Genomic DNA, 23735 nt, shown 5'->3' with positions numbered 1-23735 from the left:
AAGTTCCCTGTCAACTTTCAAAATTCTATTCTCAGCTTTGTCCCATACATCCTTGCTGTAACCTCTTTTCAAAAATCTTTTTCGTGATTCCAACACGTTAGCCTGAAAGGTTTCTTGTTCGCTACAATTCATCCTAAAGCGTGTAAACTCGCCAAAAGGAATTTTTATTTTAACGGAGGTAGAATGTGCACTAGCAGTGTGCAATTGCATGCCGTCTCCTTCCTATACAGGGAACTGTGAATAATGCCATCTCGAACACAGAATCTTATATCAAGGAAGTTGATACTTTCCTTATGGTAAGACATGGTTAACTTGACATTAAAAACATTATCATTGAGATAAGTGAAATACTGTTGCAATTCTTCAGCAGAACCAGACCAGAGGCAGATAACATAATCTATGTACCTCCCCCAGAACACTATGTGTTCGGTCCAGGGGGAGGCACATCTGGCCCAGGCATGCTCCCTCTCGTACCAACCCATAAAAAGGCAGGCATTCGAGGGAGCAAACCTTGACCCCATCGCAGTCCCCTGAGTCTGGTGAAACCACCAATTGTCGTGTAAGAAAAAAATATTCATAAGAATGATCTCGATCATATCCATGACCATTTAATTATATTCAAATCGCTCAGCGAGCGCCCTCCCTATCCAGGAAAAAACATACAGCCATCAATCCGAACTGCTTTTCAATACAAGTATACAGACTCTCGACGTCGAAAGTTACAAACATCAGTTCTTCCGGCCATCGAAAATCTTTAAGTTTCACAAGTATATCTTTTCCATCCTTGATATAAGATGGCAGATCAAGGACATGTCTTTGTAGTCTTAAGTCCACAAACTGGGATAATTTCTCTGTAGGTGAGCCCACCCCTGATATAATAGGTCTCCACGGGGGGAATTGCCCCCCGTTGTGAAATTTTGGTAACACATATATACACGGGTGGGTGGGGCAACTAACCTTCTAATATCGATATTCATCCTCAGTAATCAGACATATGTCTCGCCAATCACAGAAACGGGCATCAATCATATTCGTGAGGCCAGGTATACGATTAAGTTCAATCTCTCTATAGCATAAGTTGTTTCTCAGCTCGTAGTTAATTTCATTCATGTAATCCGAACGGTTCATTATGACAACGTTCCCGCCTTTATCAGCTTCATTTATTACTATTTCTGGATCTTTACTTTCTAAAGCCTGTCTTTCAGCTGAGGATAAATTCTGACCAGTTTTTTACCTAAATTTATTAGGAACTTCCAGTGCAAATAGATCTTTTGACACTTTCTTATGGAATACATCGATATTAGGGTGGTAGGAACCAGTTGGCACAAATCTGGACGTAGACCACTGTCCACCCTAAGGTATTGTGCAATCTCCAATTCCTCCAATAGGGATGGGATATCAACCATTTCCCCATCACTTAATGACAATAAACACTGTATATTGCGGATATCCGCAATTGTATGTGCACCACTTTCCCTGGTCGCGATAGCACCCCCAGGATCAAATACCCTGTTTGTAAAATGATCTCTCAATTTCAATATGCTTATACAGGTCTATATGAATATTTCTAAAATTCCCACTTTGAGTGGGGCAAAAATTAAGACTATTACTCAGCAATTGTATTTCATCTTTATCCAATGTTTCATTTGAAAAATTAACAACTTTCAAATCATAACTTTCATTTGTATCAGCATGAGAGTTAACCACGTCAGATATTAATATACCTTTGTCTTTTTGGGTCTGGTTGCCCCATTGGTTTTGTTCGCTGTTCCTTTGGGAGCTCCTTTTTGACCTCCTCCCGCCCAGTCTGGTTTTAACTGGTCTCTTTTTCGCTGCAATCTGCTGGATATTCGCAGCTTTGCAAGTTCCTTTTGGAAGGACGAGGCACCTTCCCCCAAAGGGGGCTTCTGCATCATAGAAGAGGATGCAGTACTGCTCTGTGATGAGACAGAGATATAACTCAAGGACAGGGCATCGTCACTCTCATCCCTCTGATCCCTGTTCCTTTTCTTATCCTCCACCCCCTGTAAATTGTAAAATTTCTTAGCAAAAGTGTATATTCGCCCGTCTCGGTAGTCTCGTCGTCTCTCAATCTTTTAAAGTTTTTTTTCTTTAAGGTAGATTTGATGACCCTCCATGACTTGTTTCAAGATAACATAGTTTTTTTTCAATTAAATCATTTTGCTCCATTGCATCAATTTCCCTTTCTATAGCCACTATTTCCTCCTGAAGCTTCTCACCTTTTTCCATCGCATGTTTGACTAGAATCTGCATCACTACATGCGATACTTCCTCTAAGTTTCTCACCCACTCCTTTAGTAAACTCTCACTCAGGTCCTCGAAGGTGGGGAAAATGAGGATGCGCAAGCCCCTCGGTATCTTCCCATTTTCCATGTATTGCTTTAATGTTATACCATCCCACCAACGGCTGAATTCCTGTTTCTTAAGTCGTTCTAGCCTAATGAACAGAGTCTTGAGGCAGACCTTATTTGTTGCCTCCTGAGTCACCATCTGTTTTGAAGCACCTGATCCGAATAGATTCAGTGCCATCTCCTCCCGCCCATCATTAAATTTTGACATACATCCGGGCCCAGACGTCCTCCCGGTCTCGTTTTACCGTGCCATCCTACCGCAATTACAGTCTTACATTCTCCGCCTTTTCAACTCTCTCGGATCAGTTGGGTCCTTCCACAGATATGACAATGGCAGAAATTGCTCTAATTCCCAAGCCCGGGAAAGATCCTGTGCTCTGCTTTTCATTCTGCCCCATTGCGCTTTTAAATACAGATCTTAAGCTGCACACTAAAATACTAGCTAAATGCCTCAGCATCCACCTTCCAGGCCTCATAGAACCAGATCAGGTGGGCTTTATCCACCAATGCCAAGGGGCGGATAATGTTCGCCGTATTGCGCATTTAGTATGGAAGGCCCACCATTGGAACATTCCAGCCTGTTTACTATCGCTCGATGCTGAGAAAGCATTTGACCGAGTTGACTGGTCATTTCTCCGAGCTGTCTTGCAGAAAATAGGACTGGGTCCACAAATGATCGCCAGAATCATGGCTCCTTACATCTCCCTGCTTGCTAGGATCCGAGTCAACAGTCAGCACACGCAGCCCATTTCCATCCACAGGGGGACCAGACAAGGGTGTCCCCTATCCCCTCTCCTCTTCGCCCTTGTGGTTGAACCCTTGGCCATCCTGATCAGGCGAGATCCAGACATTCATGGCATCAGGCTCGGGGGCCTGGACCATAAAATAGCTTTGTTTGCAGATGACCTCCTTCTTACTCTATCTAATCCGCGGGCTTCCTTACCTGCCTTGCATAAATTGCTTCAAATGTACGAACAGGTTTCGGGGCTTAAGATTAACCACATGAAATCATGGGCTTTAAACCTTACGATCCCCGCGGACGAGGTCTCTGTGTTACAATCCCTTGTTCCCTATCAGTGGGCAGCTCGCTCCATTCAATATCTGGGACTTAACTTGACCTCCTCTCTCTCCACATGGACCCAAGCAAATTGGCAAGAATGCAAGACTGCGGTTATAGCTGACTTAAGGGCATGGAAGCCTCTGTCACTCTCCTGGTTGGGGCGATTAAATACAATCAAAATGTTGATCCTCCTGAAGATACTTTACCTTTTTCAGACGCTGCCCACGCCCATTCCGGAGCACCAAATCCGTAGCCTCCAATGAGAACTCAACGGGTTTGTATGGGGAGGGAATAAAAATGCGCTTTTCTAACAAACTCCTTATGATTCCGCGTGACAGAGGGGGACTGGTGTGCCCCAACCTGCTCGAGTATTATTGGGCGTCTCACCTTCGTTTCATCTCGGAATGGATGGCATGGGAAAGCGAGAAGGTCCGATTCCATATGGACCGGGCGGTGACTTGTCGCCCCATCTGGGACCTAGCATGGCTTCCACGGGAGGCACGCTCTCGTAGCGCCTATCTGGCAGTTCCCACCAAGACTGTTCTTGAGATATGGGATAAAGTAGCAGTGCGCAAAGGCCTCACATCTTTTCCGTCTCCTTATACTCCCATTGCTGGTAATGCTCCGCCCTACTTCGCCGACTGGACAGAAGGGGGCTGTAGGACAATTCAGGACCTTTTTATAGGGGGCTCTCTTAAAACTTTTGAACAATGTCAACAGGAATACCAGCTGGATGAGGGGGCACGGTTTCAGTATGCCCAACTCCGGCATTGGGTACAGACATCCTTGCTGAAGCAGGTGGCTACCCGGGCCCTTACTCCGTTCGAACAGTTGGTGCAGTCATTTGACAATTCTAGGGGATTAATATCTCGCACATACCACGTTCTGCAACATTCGCAGCGAACCGCCCCTCACCCTTATCAGCAGAGGTGGCAAGCAGCATTTGCTACTGATATTGCGCCCGCCCAATGGGTACGTCTGTGGCGGGACATTCCCAAGGTGTTCCATAGTATCCCCCAACAGGAGGCGGCATACCAGGTTATGACGCACTGGTACTACACCCCTCACAGATTGCACACAATGTTCTCTACTGCTTCGTCCCTATGTTGGTGTTGCACTTGGGCTACATGGGACTTTCTTCATGTTTGGTGGACCTGTCCGCTCGTGACCGTCTTCTGGAAGGAAGTTCTCGGTCATATCAAACAGGTATTAGGCTACCCACTCCCAGAAGACCCACTTACAACAGTCCTGGGCCTCCAGCCTGTGAACATGCGAGCCACGACCCGACGTGACCGGCACCTCAGCCTGCATATGCTGGGGGCTGTCAAACAAACTATTGCTCTTTACTGGAAAAAAGCAGAGGCGCCGTCGATTAACGTATGGTTCACCCGGCTGTGGCACACGGTGGCGATGGAGCTTCTTACAGCGCAACTACAAAATCAAGATGCCAGGTTTGTCAAATTGTGGAGTCCGCTGGTGGATGACTTAGGACGACTGGAATATGCTAGACTCAAACCCCCGAGGTTGAGGGCCCTCCGCCTCTTTGATGACGCAATCTCCCCTACAAATGCAGGCCCTAAACTCCTGCCTTGCGGCGACTGCCGCTGTCTCTGATCTGCATGATCTCAGCGCTGGCTGGCGACCCTCAACATTATAGCGTTCGCGCTTTTGCAGTCTATGGCTTTGGGGATGCCAACCGCTCTCCCGCCCGTCACCCCCCAGCCCTCTTTCCCCCCTTCTCTCCTTTGCTCTCCCCTTATTCTCTCTTTTCTCCCTCACTTGACTCTTTGGGGACTTTCTCTCCCCCCCCCTCTTTTTCTAGTTCTATCTCTTTGTTTCTCTATTTCTATTAAGAGTTGATTTGCTTTTTAGTGTGAAGGAGCTCCATCACAGCGTTTCTTTAATACAGTAGTCTCTGCACGCGGCCGGCCCAGTTTGGGTTGTAGGCGACTTGCTGTGTAACCCAACATAAGTGTGATGTCATATTTTGCCTTTATCACTTATATTGAATGCTAATCAATTCATGTAGCCGGCCCATCATTGGGTTGTAGGCGCTTAGCTGTTTATTATGCTGCAGCTCCTTCTGTTCTCTAATAAAAAGAGTTAAAACAAATTTTGACATACTGTAAATGAATCCATCAATAACTTGTGAGATGGTGCATGAATAGTCAAAATAATAAGTATACAAAACACCAAAAGAAACGGCTGACCATAAGTTCAGCACATCAATCCCTATTCAATATATGTTAAAAGTTCTGTGCAATACACCTCTGGAGCTTGCCGCAGTTAAGCTCCACTGGCATCCAGAGCAAAGATATTTTCATTGTAGAGGGTGCACCAGAGAGGAAATCAAAATCACAAGAATAAGTCCATAGAATTAATTTTATTCTTCACAATAGTCAGAATTGGACATCAGCCAACGCATTTCGTTCCATCAGAACTTTGTCAGGGCTGAAAACAGTTAACACAAGACAACACATAAATACTTACAACAATTAAAAATACATACATGTTAAAAAAAACACATATATACCATAAATACAATACAATAACATATCACTACAACACAAAATGACCCGTGATTTATATAGACAGAAGACTTATATACAAAAAGACCCTTTTTTTAGACTAGATCACAGACAATAATATCACAGACAATCCACACTTAACACAATCATAGAAAAATATACACAGATGTATATAAAATAATATTTTAATTTATTTTTTAGACAATTGAGATTCCAGATGTAATACAATCAGAATACCGGATCCAAAGTGGAACACCATAATAAATAAAAAAACAAATAAAACGACACACCAATATGTGGGAAAAACAGTAAGAAAACACCATTATTATGAAATCTGTTTATTAGCATTTGTTGATATAGACATAACATACATCATGAATGTAATATCCCACAGGCAATGAGTCCGGTACTCAGAGGAGTATCCGCTAATTGTGAATGCGGTGAGCCGCAAGATCCAGCGCCACTATGAGGCGTGGATTGATGCAATCAAGTAAGTGTCAGGGCCACCGCCCGCAGTTGAACAGATTCATGTAACAACCGAACTTAAATAAAAGAAGATAGGTTAAACAACAGAAGTCCATCAGAAACAACAGCAGCAGGTTCGATCTTAGACCATACGACCCTCAGGATACCCCCCCCCCCGGTCCACCCCCCCCCCCAAACCCGGCCCCCCCAATCCCCCGCGACATATCATGCTATGAGAGGCAAATGTCAGTGTCCGCACATCCTCCCGGTTCGGTTAGGACCTCCCCACCAGTCCCCGGAGTGGGTCTCCCAGGCTCACCTCCATTCCCTTCCCCACCAGTAAGTGGCTCCGCAGTATGTGTCCCACAGAGTCTCAGGGCGTCCCCATCCAGCTGCATCAGGACCTGCACGTGTACGTCCCATTGACTCGCTATGGGTGTGAGTCTGAGGCCTAACGTTTCCTCTCGCAAGAGAGCCGTGCCCTCCGCCCCCGCCCACACTAGCAAGGAACTCCGCCACGCCTGCGCCCGAGGGGGTTCAGTCGCCTTCCAGCGCTTGGTAATTAACCGCTTCGCCACAACCAGGCCCAGATCGAGGAAGCGACAGGCAACCTTCGTGGGGGGAGTTCTACGAAACAAGTGTAACAGACAGGCGGGCCAATCTCGCTGCGCCAGCGGACCGGCGCAAGTACGTAGCGCTCCATGCACCGTCCTCCAGTATGAGTCGAGCGCTGGGCAGCTCCATAACATGTGTACTAGTCCAGCATCCAGGGCCCTGCAGCGTGGGCATTCAGCGTCCGCCCGGTGGAAATAGCGATTAATGGAGTCGGGAGTGAGATATGCTCTGTGCAGTATGAAGTACTGGATTTGGCGAAACCGCAGATTCCTGGGGATCCGTGTGGGCCCCCGTAGCGTATCCCTCCATTCCTTGTCGGTCAGGGAACGGTCCAAATCCACTTCCCATTTACCCCGCAATGGAGACAGGTCTGCCGCCACCATCATGCGCAAGGAGGCCGCGAACCAGCGGATCATGTGGCCGCCCCGTCCCATGACGTGGAGGTACTGCATCATGAGGTGTTGCGCCGGTTCCTCCTGAAGAGCACCCCATCGACTCGTCAGCGTCGCGACTAGCGAGCGGTGACGGAGGAACTGACCGGCCGGTAACCCCGTCTCCTCCGCCAGCTGAGCGAACGGTATAAGCACACCGTCGTGGTAGAGGTCCCCCAGCGTGCAAATATCCGCCGCGTGCCAGTCGGCAAGCTCTGCCGAGCGCAATATCCCTCGACCGCTAGGTGAACCCTCAATCGGGATGGCAGGGGCATATGGGGTGTGTGACCGAGTCAGGTCGAGGGCTCGCCGATAGCACCGACAGGCCACCGCCACCAGAAGGGGCCCCGGCTTGGTCGCACTGGCCCTCGGATGGAACATCGCGATGACATCCGTCAGGGGGAGCGGTGGCTCCACGGACGCCGTGTCGTCCCTCTCCCGGTCGGCCAACCACCTGGCCACCCATTGCAGCTGTGCCGCTAGGTAATAGTGCGCAAAACAGGGCATCGCGAGTCCCCCCTGACCCGTGGGGAGGCATAACTTGGAGAGCGCCACTCTGTGTCGTGCGGTGCCCCGAAGGGAGCGCTCCAGGGCGGCGAAGAAGGACGCCGGGATATAGGTCGGCAGGTTAGCAAAATAGTAGAGGAGTCTGGGCAGGGCCACCATTTTGACCAGTGCAATGCGACCCGTGACAGCAAGGGGAAGGGTGCCCCAGAAACGCATCTGGGCTCTGATCGCCGTCACCGCCCTGCCCAAGTTACCTTCCACTAAGTCAGCGGGTCGCCGGTACACCTGAATGCCCAGGTAACGGAAGGTGTCCGGTTGCCACCGGACAGGCACACCTCCCAGTTGAAACCGGGGATCAGGGTATCATCACGGAACGGGTAGAGACACGATTTGGCTGCATTCACCCTTAACCCGGAGAGCGTTGCAAACTCCGTGAGAACCCGTTCAAGGTCCCCTGAGATATTCGCCACATCCCGCACGAAGATCAAGAGGTCATCCGCGTACAAGGAAACCTGGTGGGTGGCGTCGCCCATTGGAATGCCGTCCGTCAACACCCCCCGCAGGGTGGCTGCCAAGGGCTCGATGGCGAGCCCGAAAAGGAGGGGTGAAAGGGGGCACCCCTGCCTGGTACCTCGGCCAACCGAGATGGCCTCGGAAATGTACAGGCCAGTTCTCACCCGGACCACAGGGTTCTTATAGAGGAGCGCCGCCATTTGCAGAAACCCAAGGCCTAGTCCGTAATGTGATAGGGTTGCCACCAGGTAGCCCCATTCCAAGCTATCGAAGGCTTTCTCGAGGTCTAACACTAGACAGCCCGCCCGTGGCCAGTGCTGTGCACCGTGTGCGGCAACACGGAAGAACCGGCGAAGATTAAGCGAGGTACTGCGCTTCGGCACAAACCCATTCTGGTCCCTGTGCACCAGTACAGGCACGGTGGGGGCCAACCGCTCCGCTAGGACCTTGGCCAGGATCTTGTAGTCGGTGTTGAGGAGGGCGAGGGGGCGATAGGACCCTAGATGAGTAGGATCACGCCCTGGCTTGGGGAAAGAGATCAGGTAGGCTTCCCTCATGGAGGCAGGCAGGGTGGCCTCCTCAAGGGCTGTGAGATATAACGCGTGCAGACGGGGCACCAGAGACTCCCGGTATGCTTTGTAGTATTCTGCCGGGAGACCATCCGGTCCAGGCGCCCTGCCCGAGGCCAATGAGGCCACCGCGTCCCCTATTTCCTCCAGAGTGAGGGGACCCTCCAGTGTTTCCTGGTGGGCATCTGGAACTGTGGGGAGGCCGGCAGCCCCTAAGAACAGATCCAGATCCTGTGCCTGCCGTCGCCCCGCCGAGGTATACAGGTCTTTGTAGTGTGCCGTGAGCGTCTGGTGGATCTCCCACTGCGTGTGCACCAGCGTGCCGTCTAGCCCGCGATTGGCGTATAGCCCGATTCCTGTCGGATCAGCCAGGCCAGCAATCGCCCCGCCCTGTCCGATGTGGCGTGGACCCGTGCCGAATGGGCAGCGTAGTTGTGGCAGCGCAACCTCTCCACCAGCGCAGCGTGGCGTGCCCGAAGCCGGGCCAGCCTGGTCGAGTCACGCCCACCACCCTCGCCATGACGTTCGCATGCCAGTAGTCGGGTCTCCAGAGCGGTGAGTAGGAACGTAAGTTGCTTACGGATATTCCCCGTTGCCCCCAGACAGTGTCCCCGCATGGCTGCCTTGTGCGCGTCCCACTCCGTCAACGTGCTCCCCGCCGTGCCCTCATTGAGGTCAAAGAACTGCTCGACCGCCGTGCCGAGCGAGGCCCGGAACTCCGCGTCCTCAAGAGCAGCCGGTTGCAAGCGCCAGGTGGGGATGGGTGGTCTCCCCGGGTCCCAGCAGAGACGCAGTCGAAGAGGGTTGTGGTCAGAGTGAGTCCGGCCCAAGTAATCCGCCTGGACTATCAAAGGGTCCAGCGACGGGGAGCTCACCACCCTGTCAAGGCGGACGTGAAGGTCATGTACCGCAGAATAATAGGAATAGAGCCGGTCAGCGGGATGTAAGGTGCGCCAGACGTCATGAAGGGCCCACCGTGACAGCCAATCAGTGAGGCTCCTCGCATTCGAGACCGCCTGTGTACTGCGGAGTGGTGGATAGGATCTATCAAGGCTCGTGTCCAGTACGGCATTAAAGTCCCCACCCAGCAGCCAGGGGAGACCCACATACGGGGTCAGGGCCACCGAGAGGCGATCAAGGAACGACGGTTGGTCAACGTTCGGGGCGTAGATAGAACCCAGGAGCACAGGGTGCCCATTGAGTCGCCCCCGCACCAGAGTGTATCGACCGTCAGAGTCGAGCACTGTCTCGGAGCATATGAAGGGTGTGCCTGCCCGTACCCAAACCAGTGTACCCCGAGCATGCGCGGAGTATGTAGTCCCGAAAAGCTGTCCCCTCCAGCGGGCGCGCAGTCTGTCTAGTTTCAGCCGTGTCATGTGTGTCTCTTGGAGAAGGGCCACCCCTATCTTGTGCCTCTGGAGATAGGCAAAAACAGAATATCGGCGGGTTGGTGTATGCATGCCCCTAATGTTCCAAGTGACGATTGCAGTGTCAGCCATTGGGGTAGAGCGCGGACAACACTAGGTTCATCGGCCGAAGCGGGCCAGCCGGGGAAGGGGAGGGGGAAGAAAGACCAGAGGGACCGCCACCCAGATCTCCTGCTGCAAGAACATGGTGTGTGAGAAAACTGCAGAACACTGCAGAGTGTAAAGAGACAAAAGTAAAAACAATATGAAGAAGCGGAACTCCATAACCACAGGGGCGAACCCCAGAACCGGGTATTCGTCCAAACATGTAAGGCTCAACCGCCTGTGAACTACCTGGTCAGAGATGGGTTGGCGAGGGGCTAAAGAGCAATACCGTTGTGCCTGGCTTGCAAGAGCCCCGTGTTACCCCTGTCAGGGCCTCGTGTGTCTGTAGGGCCGCCATTCGCCCAATCGTGCCCCAGGGGAGTGTGTGTAGGGATCGCTGTCACCCCGCTCCCCCGCAACCAGAATAAGCCCGAAACTCCCGGTCCCCGGCCCATGTGTAGGGGGACCCGTGTTACCCCTCAATCCCCGCAACCCCCATCTCACTCACAGAAATGAACAGGGCCCCAGAAGTCACAGGCCAGGGGGCAGCAGAGGCAGTAGGCTTCCCCCCCTCCCCCGGAGAGCAGTTCGGAGCAACCCGCCCGACCCCCAGGGTACCTGCAGTGGACACAGTGCAAACCAGCAAGAGTTCACCCCAGGAGGTCGGCTGTCTGTGGGGTCACCTCCGGCAACACCTGGTCCTCCGGAATCAGGATGGACGGGGAGGAGGACAGGTCAGTCTCAGTGTCACTGTGAATGCAAGCCGCCACGTCCCCCTGGCTGCTCACAGACCCCAGGGTGGCCACTGCCTCCAGAGCCTCCAGCCGCTCCACACGCATCCTCTCCGGACTTGGCGCAGCCGGGGGACTCGGCCCCATCCCACCGCGTCGGTCCCTCTGTCTCCGCCGTCTCAGCCTCTTCTCTCTGCGCCCCATAGGCCCCGGGTCCGCGGGCCGGGGGCCACCATGTTGGCCCGTTTCCTCCAGCCAGTCCCAGACATCGGACGGGGCATCGAAAAATCGTGTCCCATCTTTCGTGACCACCCGGAGGCGTGAGGGGAACAGCAACGAGTATGGGATGTGCAGCTCTCGGAGACGGCGTTTCACCTCCAAGTAGTTGCTCCTCCGCTTCTGAACAGTCGCAGTGTAGTCCGGGAACAACATCGCCGGGCCACCCCCTATTGAAAGGGCTCCCATCTTCCGCATCTCCCGGAGGATCACGTCCCGGTCCCGGTAATTGAGGAGGCGAAACAGGAAAGGACGCGGCCGGGCTCCGGGGACAGGCTTCCGCATCGGCACCCTGTGCGCCCTCTCCACCACGAACTGCGGGGAGAGCATTCCTGGGGGCAGGATATCTCGTAACCAGTCCTCCACAAACTGCTCGGGTCGCCGTCCCTCCTCGCCCTCCACCAGGCCCACGACGCGTATGTTCTGGCGCCGAGAGCGGCCCTCCGCATCCTCCGCGCGGTCCTCAAGGGTGTTAACGCGGTCGATCAGATCTTGCAAGGTGGCGGAGTGATTGCGCACTATCGGCTGCACGTCTTGTAGCGCCTGGCCGTGACCGGCAACAGTGTCCGCCAGCCGGCGATGGTCGGCGTGGAGCAGGGTGAAGTCACCGGTGACTTTGTCGATTCGGGACTCCAGTGAGGTGCGAGTTTGTTCCAGCGTGTTACTCAGTCGGTCGACCGCCGCCAACATGGCGTCCATCTTGGCCTCCAGGGTCGATGCGGGCGGCGCCGCAATCACAACAGGGCGCTCCGTCGTCGCAGCAGGGCCGTCCACCCTCAGTCTGTTCTCGGCCTGCTTGGGCCTGCTTGTTCCGAAGTCGCCCCATGACCAGCTGCTGCGCCGATGGCATTCAGAGGGCTCAGTGATGCACGAGGCCGATCGGGGCTCCAATCACTACCAGGCGCCGTTAGCAAAGGGGGTTCAGCCCCGCCGCCACGAGTCAGGCCAGCACCAAGGGTGTCAGGACGCAGGGCAGCGTCGCCAGCGGGGGAGGTGCACCGCGAACTGTAGACAACCAGTAGCCAAAGTGTGCCAGGTCGCACTCCGTCGGATCCGTAGCAGCCACTTCCCCTGGGAGCCTCGCCCCAAACCCGATCCACCGGCGTGGGTAGCAGGGCCACACCGTGGGCGCCAGGGTCGCCTCCGCCACTACAGTTTTCGGCTTCGCCTCCGGGGGGCAGCAGTCGGGCGCTCGCCAGGGGCCCGTCCCCGGCCTCACGCCCAGAGAGGGGTCCTCCACAGCAGGTCACTCACCAGGCCACCGGGCGATGCGGGCGTCACGTCCCCCCTCAGCGCCTCCGGTCACAATGTCGTCCTCCTCCGTCCACCACGGCAGGCCCCCGATGTCCTGGGATGTGTGGACTGGCAGAATCACGGCGTGAGGGGTGCCAGCACAGCGCCGGCGACGCAGCAGGCGTCAAATGTACCGTCGGCCCAGGGGGACCCCCTCGCAGGTCCCCAGTCCTCCTGTTGCGACGTGCGGCCCGGCCGCCTCGTGGCAGGCCGCGGCGTGGGGTGATGCGCGCGGCCGAACGCCGCTTCCAGCACTCTCCGCGTTGCCCTTCGGTCAGATCCCCAAGGGGGTGGCCCACAGGCTGAGGCCGCCCCCGCCGCCACCGCTCGATTCACCGGGTGCCGGAGCCCACGGGCAGGGACAGGTAGACTTGGCAGCCCCGCAGCACACTCCGGGCAGGATAACCGCAGGAAAACGGCTCCGTTGCTCGGGAGCCTCACTCAGACGCAGCCATCTTGGCCGCGCGCTCTCTAGCGCCCCAACAGTAAGAAAACACCATAACATTAGTTTTAGTCAATAGAAAGGAAAGAAGAAAAAGGGAAACCAAAAGAAAGAAAACGAGCAAATGAAACAATAAAAAGAGTAGCAACTCTTATTCTCACCTATTAATAACGAAAATTGTGTTCCAAAACACTTACAGATATGAACAAGAAAAATTCAAAAAGTATTAACAAAAGGAAACCCCACGATCCTGGGTCATGTCAGTCAAATCCAGCCATGATACTCGGCACAGATAACAAACACATTGTCTCTTTCTAATTATAATGCCTGGGAGAAAAAGACCAAAAATCAAACAACACATTAGCCAGCAACCAGAGTCATACACTAGTCCATCGTCCCGCCCAGGTTCTATATTAAACCTTCGTAAGTTCTACCTAGCATACACCAACATCCTGATCTGAGTAAAACCAAGTTCAAGTACGGTGATATTGTCCCTAAAAATCAAATTGACCTTGCATAAAAGGGCATCTATTACATAAAGATTAACATAAGGAAATGGTTATCATTAATAAACATCTAGGTGCACTAAGCACACACTCTTGGCTCATATTGCACTCTGTCGCATTATTCAAAAAGCCCCAAGTACGAAGTGTACGACATAAAGACTCGTGAGGACATAAAGACTACAGATGGACAAGGTGTAGTGAGTGGAGGAGCAATTGTGGGGGCCCTGTGTGACTGCGGGGGATAATGGAAGGCCACAGGGTAAAACTGGATGGGCAGGGTATCCTAGCTTAGTAGAGGGCCCCTGCAGGACTGTCGGTGCCTGCTGACTGCTGGCTCATGCGTGAGAGAGACCAGTGGGCTGCAATTGGGCTTTGTGGCCTCCTGGACTAATTTGATGGGAGAAAGGTGGTGCAACAGGTGTGAGTTTGGCCTGGTCCCGCGAGGCGTGCGGCTAGTTCTAGGCATACTGCAGGAAGAGGCATTGCCTGATAAGGCTGCACCTGCTGAAACTTACCCACATTGCTATTCCCATCTGGTGATCTCCTGAATATACCGCGTAACAGGGGCATGTCCAATGGGTGTCAATCGCAAATTACTTTTGAGGGGAACAAACTTGCTACCAAGGATCACACACAAACTACCTCTGATAGAATTGATGGCCCAGAAATCCTGGCTGCCTGAGAGGATCTAGATGTCAAGACCTTGCTTCTGGAAATGTGGGGCAGCCTGGCTTCCCTCAATACACTCAATGGACTCCCTAACTCAGAGTATGGACGATATGAAAGAGCTCCTAGACCAGTGATACTCATGGTACGGCCTGGGGCCGCATGCGGTCCTCCTGACCTTTACATGCGGCCTCTTGAGCAGACTCGACTCCGCACTAACATGAAGAAATGTTAACTATACAGCAAACACTTATTTAAAGGTTAATTGAAGTTAAACAAAAGGAAGTAACTAGGCCCTTAACTTTAGGAACACAGTCTTTTTTAAAGACAGCAAATGTAAAAATACGATAGTCTTTTCAAAATAAAAAAAAGTGTATTTCATTGACTTGAAGGACCATTTCACCTTAGTAAATCAAATTATATCACTGCATTCAGAAGTATTTTTTGTAAGTGATGGTTTTCAAAGATGAATTTAGAAACTTTCATGCTTCCCACCCCACCCTGACAACAATGTCATTAGGCAGGGCACAAGTCCTAAAAAAAGAAGTGAGGGGACTAACCAGGTTAGGCAGTATGCAAGTGAAATCATGATGCGTGCCATCACAGAGCATGATGTCACGATGCGTGACATTGCACGTGACATAACAGGAAGTGGCCTTACTGGATATGACCACAAGAAGTGACATCAGATATTAAGACCTCCTACATGTTTATCAGGTATATAATGAGTACATTTCAGCACATTATGAGATTTAACAAATGCGATTTGGTGTCGGATTTTGCCAAAAAAGTGGAGCAACCACAATGCAAAATCTGGGCCTCAACTGATATAATTATTTTTTTAACTCGGTCACAAAGAAATTGGCAACAAGGAGAAGCATGGCAGTAGATCTGTTCTGCTTAATTGGTTGCAAAGTCTGCATTTTAAAATATTTTATGGGTTAAGGCATCTGCTGTAAAGGTGCCCAGTAAATCTCAGGGAATAGTAATAATGGTGAGATAACTCTGGAGATGAAAGCGTTTGTTGGAGAGATCTGTGTTTTGTGAAGACCCAGATTTGAATCAAAGTAGCATAGTAGGTTAAAGTATCTCCTGCAAAGCACATCACGTAACGTGCAGATGGCAGATTTTTATTTTATGTAGATAGTAAAGTGGGTTGCTGCTTTTAACACAGAGATCCTTTTGTTACCTGCAGTTCATAAATTGTAAGCTTTGTAAAATAGCACAGTGAACTATGAAGGACATGTGACTCCTACACCTTGTAACCCTGTCTCATGTAATTAATCTTGTACATTGATTTACACAGGTACATGATTTATTGTCAATATATAATGTGTATGTTACGTAAAGAGCTCTGACACCCTGCATTGGGTTGCGTAACGCTAGAAAATAAATAAAAACAGTGCTATGGAAATTGTTATTTGTGTAAATACTGGGACAGGCCAACACACCTGACATTCTTACAGTGCATGCATCTCTTATATACAAGGACTGAACAAAGGCAATAACATGCCTCTCTTAAGTACATGTAAAGAGATAACAAGCTGTGTGCCTTTGTTTTCCCTCTGTTGCATTTACATTTAAGCGTGAGGTTCCAGGCCGCCTTAATAATTGCAAAACCTCAAATGTAATTTATTTTATAATATGCCCTTGCAGATTGGGCTATGTAGGGGAGACAGGCAGGGCGTTAAATGTGAGATTAACGGAACATAGGTCAGCAATTAGGACTAAGACCACGACAGCACCAATGGTCAATCATTACATTGACAACAATCATGCCCCAGATGATATGCAGTGGTACATTCTAGAAAGAATTAGTTAAAGAGAAGGGCTTAACTTAGATAAAACTAGAAAACTCAGAGAAGTCTATTGGATTTTTGTATTGGGAACCTCTATGAGCATCTGCCCTGGCATCCGTGTCCAGACAATAATGCTCAGCAAAGGTATGGACCGACCTCCAAGTGGGCGCCTTGCAGATTTCTGCAATCGGAACATTACGCAGCAAAGCAGTCGTGGCAGCTTTGCCCCTGGTGGAATGAGCCTTAGGTTTACCCCTTAAGGTCTTATTAGACTTTTGGTAACACAATTGTATACAGGACACAATCCACCGAGAGATGGACTGTTTGGAGGTAGCAAGACCGGTCCTGACTGATCCATAATTGATAAACAATTGGTCTGACCTACGAATATCTTTGGTCTTATCAAGATAAAACTTCAACACCCTCCTAACGTCCAGGGAATGTAGAGACCTTTCCGCTGGAGAAGAGGGATTCTGAAAAAACGTAGGTAAAGTTATGGTCTGGTTGACATGAAAATCAGATATAACCTTAGGTAGAAATTTAGGGTGAGTACGCATAACAACCTTAGTAGCATGAAATACCGTATAAGGTTCTTGGCAACACAACGCCTGAAGTTCACTCACCCTGCGGGCCGATGTAATGGCCACTAGGAACGCCGCCTTCCAAGACAGGTGCTGCAACGAAGCTTTGTGAATAGGCTCAAAAGGCTCCTTCATCAATCTGGACAGCACCACATTCAATTCCCATGAAGGCGAGGGAAATCTGACAGGAGGGAACACTTTCTTCAAGCCTTCCAAAAAATCCTTGATCACAGGGATCTGAAAAAAGGAAGTCTGTGAAGGGCATTTCCTGTAAGCAGTCAGAGCAGCTAGATGAACCTTAATGGAATGGAAATTAAGGCCAGACTGCACCAAATGCAAAAGGTACGGAAGGATGACATCTTCCTTACATGTCGTCGGGTCAAAGTTCTTGGACTTGCACCAGATGCAGAATCTCTTCCACTTGTAAGCATAGGACGTCCTAGTGGAAGGTCGCTTAGCCTCCTTCAGTATAGCCATACAATCTGCTGGTAGATTCAAATGGCCATATTGCACTATCTCAGGAGCCATGCCGCCAAACTCAAAGACGAGAGGTTGGGGTGCACCAACTGCCCCCCGAACTTCGTGAGAAGGTCCGGCCTGCACGGCAGCCGTATGTGAGGAAGGAGAGACCGGTGAAGCAGGTCCGTGAACCACCACTGTCTGGGCCATTCCGGGGCAATCAGGATCATCCTCGCCCCGGACTGGGACAGCTTGATGAGCACCGCCGGAATCAGGGGAATGGGTGGAAAAGCGTACAGAAAGCTGTTCGACCAGTCGATCCAAAGTGCATTCCCCAGCGTCCCCCGCTGGTAGTACCTGGATGCGAAGTCTCGGCATTTGCTGTTTTCGGCGGTGGCGAACAGATGTACGTCTGGAGTCCCCCACCTTGCGAAGACGTCCCCTAGTACTTCGTAGTTTATGACCCATTCGTGGTTTTCCTGAATCAGTCTGCTCAGTGCGTCCGCCTGAGCATTCTGCACACCTGGCAGATGCGTGGCCGTAATCGTCAGTCCTCGGGCCAGAAGCCAGTGCCAGATCGACTGCGCCTCCTGCGACAGAGTGCGTGATCTCGACCCCCCCTGCTTGTTGAGGTAATACATCGTGGTTGTATTGTACGTCTGTACCAGCAGCGAGTTGGTATGGAAGGACGGATGGAAGGCCTTCAATGCCAAGTAAACGGCTCTGAGTTCCAGGAAATTGATGTGGTACGTCGACTCCAACGGGGACCACTTTCCTTGTATCTGTAAGTCTCCGGAATGCGCTCCCCAGCCTTGGAGAGACGCATCCGTCACGATCCTCTTTGTGGGAATGTCCTTGTGGAAGGGAACCCCCCTGAGGAGATTTTCCGCCGAACACCACCACTTCAGCGACTGAAGAGCATGCAGAGACAGCCGTATCTTGTCGTCCCAAGAACCTGTCCTCTGATCCCACTGATCCTCCAAGCACTCCTGCAGTGGTCCCATGTGCAGCCGTGCGTGAGGCGTGAGGAAGATACATGAGGCCATCGATCACAGCAGCGAAGACACCTTCCTCGCTGTCGTCGATGGGGCGGTCATAAGAGCCTGAGCCTTCCGAAGGAGTGATAACCATCTCTCCTCCGAAGGAGACACGCTTGCTGACAGCGTATTGATAGAGGCCCCCAAGTACTGTATGCACTGGACCGGAATCGGGACAGACTTGGACATGTTGACGTGCAACCCCAGCTTGTTCAAGAGAACGCACGTCTTCTGGAAGAGCGCTTGTGCTTCCGAGAAGGAGCCGGCCTTGATCAACCAATCGTCCAGGTATGGGTAGACAAACACCTTGTTCCTCCGCAGGTGTGCAGCTACCACCGCCATGCACTTCGAGAAGGTCCTGGGTGCAGACTTTAGCCCAAATGGCAGTACTGTGTATTGATAATGATTGGCGCCGACTTGGAATCGCAGGAACTTCCTGTGCTTCTGTGCAATGGGCACATGGAAGTACGTATCCTGTAGGTCTATGGCACAGAGCCAGTCTCCCCGTTGCAGCTGAGGGTAAATCTGATGCAACGATAGCATGCGGAATTTCTCTCTGCGAATCCATTTGTTTGCTTGCCGCAAATCCAGAATGGGCTTGAACTCGTTCTTGTCCTTCTTGCAAACCAGGAAGAACCGAGAGTACAGACCTCTTCCCCTTTGAGACAGAGGTACGTCTTCCACCGCCTTTTTCCTCAACAGGATGTCTGCCTCCGCCTGGAGCTCTCGCAGTTGATACTGTGAGCTTACCGGCGGAATCGCTGGAGGCGGGCTGATGAACCGAAGACTGTATCCATTGCAAACAATATTCAGCACCCACTTGTCCGGAGTAATTTTTATCCACTCTGCCAGAAAAAATTGAACGCTTCCCCCCCCCTGGAGTGGGTAGAGGGTGCAGGGGAAGTAATCGCTCAGGGCCGAGACCCAGCCGGGCCCTTGGTCGCCGTAGCGGACTGCTGGCCTCCTCTACCCTTCTGGCGCTTCTGGAAGGGTTTCCGGAACTGCTGCTGCTGTTGTTGCTGCTGTCCCGAGGCCTGCCCGCGCCCTCTGCCTGCAGCCCCGAACCGTCTCTGGAACGGGCGCTTTTTCCTCTCAGGCTTCTCTAACCCGACAGCCGTCAGGGTCTCTGCCTCCGTCTTCATGCGGGCCATTTCGTCATCCGCATGCTTGCCGAACAGGGTCTTCCCCGAGAAAGGCAGGTTGGCCACTCTTTGTTGTGCCTCCGGTTTGAGTGAGGTAAGGCGAAGCCAAGCGTGACGCCGTTGGTTGATGCCATGACAATATCCATGTGCCGCTAACAGAGACACATCCGCCGCCGCGCTGATAATCTGATTCGACACCAGCATCCCCTCACGCAAAGTCTCTAGAAAGTCCTCCTTCTTGTCGCGAAACAGCAGCTCCGCGTACTGCTGGAGAGACTCCCACAGGGCCCGGTTGTAGCGCCCCAACAGAGCCCCGGCACTTGCCGCCTTCATGGTGGTAGAAGCCGTCCCACAGACCTTTCTGCCCACCGAGTCTAGCCAATGGCTATCCTTATCAGGCGGCACCGTCGAGGAAGGAGTGGTAGCATGCTGCTTCCTTGTCGTTGTCACAATGACCGAGTCCGGCTTCGGGTCCATCCTCAGAAAGGTCGGGTCCGAGTCCGGCGCCCGATACTTCTTCAGGAGCCTAGAGGGGGCTGGTTTTGTCACCGCCGGAGTGAGGAACAACTCCGTAGCGGGCTCCACCAATCCCGGCACTAGTGGCAGCAGGGGGCGCGACAGGTGCTTCTTGTGCAGCGTCTCGAAGATCACGGACGTCGTAGGTGTTGGCACCATCACCGTGTTCCCTAGCTTGGCCGCACCTCTCAGTAGCACCTCCTGGAAGGAGACTATATCGTCGACAGGCGAAACTCCCGTCCTTGGCGAGTCCGACAGCGTCGGCGAGTAGTCCCTGGCAGACGATTGGGTGCGGGATCTGGCGCTGCGCCTCCTGCGGCGTAGCCCAGATGTCGACGATGCCCGTCCACGATTCCGTGACCTCCCTCTCCATCCGGAGCGGGAGCACGATCTGCTTGGCTTCGGCCGCTTCGGAGTTCTCTGCGTCGGATATCTAGGCAACGACACCGACCGTGGCGGGGCCACAGGTGGGCCCGACGGTGTGTGAGGCGGAATGTTATGAGGAGGAGGAGGAGGAGGAGGAGGAGGGGGAGGCGGTGGTGGTGGTAGTGGTAGAGGGGCTAAGGCGGTGGTGTAGGGGTCCGTGGTGAGGGCTCCCTCGGCAAAGGAGGAAAGGGTGGCGACCTCGGCTTAGGAGGTGTATACACCACTGAGTACACCGAGCCCGGTGACTCCGTTCTCTTCCTTCATGACCCCAAGGAACTCCTGGCGTCAGGACTCCTCCTGCGTTGCCACGGTGTCGATGAACGCCTCCTCGACGGCGAGCGCCTCCTCGACGGCGAACGCCTCCTCGACGGCGAACGCCTCCACGACAGCGAACGCCTCCTCGACGGCGAACGCCTGGGACAGGTCCTCGACGTCGGGGATCCCCTCGACGGTGACCGTCTCCTCTTCGCCGGCGGCGAACGGCGACCTCGCCTCGAAGGCGAGCGCCTACGCCAGGACTGTTCTCGACGGAGAAGTCGACGGCGTCGACGAAGATGCTGATGACGTCGACGGCGGGCTGCTCAGCTCCCTCGACGTCGGGCGTCGACGCCGTTTCTCCCCAGAGCCCTGGGGAGACGGTGAGCAGACTGCAGCCATCCCCCTCGACGCCGACGGAGAATGGGGACGTTTGCTGGGCTTCCTGCCCCTGGGGAGCCCCCCAGGGGCCTCAGCATGGGCAGAATCAGCCCGTCCTGACCCACCTTGTGCCCTCAGCCTTCTGTCCTCCAGGCCCAGGAGCCTGATCTTCATCCTTTCCTTCAGGGTCCTGGCTGAGAAAGAGTGGCAAATGTCACACTCCTCTGGAACATGGGACTGGGGAAGGAAGACGATGCACACCCTGTGTGGGTCCGACTTGGCCTGCTTTCTCTCGCACTCTGGTTACTTGTCAAACAAGCTAGGCATGTTGACCACACAGAGCACACACAAGAAGGAAGGCAACAAGGTACGTAATAAACACTTGAAAAGTGAACAATATCCAAATAAACCCTTGAAAAGGGAGAGCTCAATGCTTCAGGGTCCTGCTAGCAGGAGCCGGAAAAAAGAACTGAAAGTAAAAGGGACCTGCTGTGCATTCTGGGATACTGGAAAAGTTCTGGATAGTTTTCTTAAAGGCACAGTATCCTGTTATGAGCCACATAATGGCAGCCTATGGGGCTTGTCTGTCCATTCCTCCCTCTCTATCATTCCAGAGGCTTTTGCTGGTAGAGGCAGGTTTTTTCTCTGTGGAAAAAGCTGGGCAGGCAGTGCTGTTTGTGGATGTTGGTGGAATTTTCTAGTTGAAGTACTGGACAGTGTAGCCTGTGGATATAGGCTGCATTATCTGTCTTTGAATTCTCTCTTAAGTGTAGATGCAGGTCTGCATGGCTTGACGACTTAAGAGATTATTTTTATTGCTCCGGGGTCCACGCACATGGGCGGGACTATTCACTAGATTATGACTATACACAGAGATCCCCTACTACAGAATTTCCTTCTCCAATTAAATGCTGCTTGATGTAAGATGTCACACACCAGCTCTCCATGGCAAATAAATTAACGACACATGCATAACACACCGTGGATGCCACTTGAAAAGAGCACTTATAATAAGATGTTATCCAAGAGCTCTCCATTCGGAATTAATTAAATATGTAAGAAATATTGTAAGTTTCATCTCAAACCAGAGCTTATATCTTAGATTAGTATTCAAATATAAGGTACTATGTATCCAATATGCATCCTTTATATATTGATTAGCCAGCAAATTAGGAAAATCTATATCTATCTATGGTAGCTACAGATGATCATAACAACAGACTATGCACCACATGGCACCACGGCACCATCACGTTAATTTATACCACAGGCAAGAAAGTAAACAGTATTGTGAAATAATTAAATTTTAGCTAACTTGGAGTTTAAACAGCTTTTATTAAGTAAAATTACGACATTAGGCTGGCATTTACGGTAAATGCTGGTAAATAAGTGTAATACTCATAGCCCGAAGAGCATATCATTTTAAATTATATCAGTTGTAAATCATCATGTTTAGATATGAAAGAAATAAGGTATATTAATAACTGAGGCATTAAAACAATTAGACTCATAATTTGTGTGAGATAGGCATCACACACATTTTTTTCCTGTAAGTGGGCGTACATAGCAGTTGAGAGGAAAGGGGCCTATTGATACACTCTGGGCGCTTTCCAATAATTGTGTCATGTGTAAAGTGCTATTTGATAGTATTAAGAGTCTATAAGATTCTATATATGAGGCGAAATAGAGTTTTAATAACTAAATTCATTGATGGCTACGTAACCTACAGCAGGAAGGTTTCAGTAGGTTTTAATTTAAAAATCATGTAGAGTTTGGTTTGATAATGGACACCAAAAAAAAGGACGATTAATGTTTTGTGGAGAGACAAAGGAAGGCTATATTTTAGCATATAGATAAAAATCTAGCTGGGCTTGTTGTGAGAATGGCTCATTATTGGAGTCAATTATTTGTTTCTTTTCTTTTATATAACTTCGTGCGTGCAGTGGCCCAGAAATTAAAATCAAAACGAATTATGGAAAAAAGGTATGCCGATTAGCTATGAAAAATTAAAATACCTGAAGAAGAAAGAAAACGGCCAAACATGAAACTTTAGGTAATGCATTTTTCAATTCTATTTTATAGCCATTGAAATAACTAGTAGTGTTGAGTTATATATATAAACATTTGGGTGTGGACATAGGTCGCTATAATTGTTTCCTGTTCTCTATGTATAAGACTCTACAAGATGGCCAAACAGATTTACTTATTTGGAGTACACTGCAATGAGTAATCATGTTACTCTGAAATGTTGCTGTACAAATTGGGTGGGGATAAATGAATTAGTATAATACCCATAAGTTTTATCGTAATAAAACATGAGGATTAAAAATGAGTTAATTATCAATTTATTAATATTTTAAGAGAGATATACATATAGGCATTATATGTTGGCTAGATCTACAACGAGATAAGATGATCAAACAGAGGGCATAAAAAAGCATCCTTAAGTAAGTATAACAGGACAATAGAGTTAGTATTTATATCGAGTACGGTAGTGTGACTGTCTCAGATAACAGATTCCTACAGGCTGTATCTTATGCCTTTCAGATAAAGAAATACATTGGATTCATTAGTATATCCTGAGACACAGAGAAATCTGGGAAGATATACCAACATCTAGGAACAGGTACCCCATAGATGTGATCATAAAGACA

This window comes from Triturus cristatus, chromosome 4_2 (assembly GCF_964204655.1).
Source record: "Triturus cristatus chromosome 4_2, aTriCri1.1, whole genome shotgun sequence".
Lineage (NCBI taxonomy): Eukaryota > Metazoa > Chordata > Amphibia > Caudata > Salamandridae > Triturus > Triturus cristatus.
Note: the sequence above shows the minus strand (reverse complement) of the source record.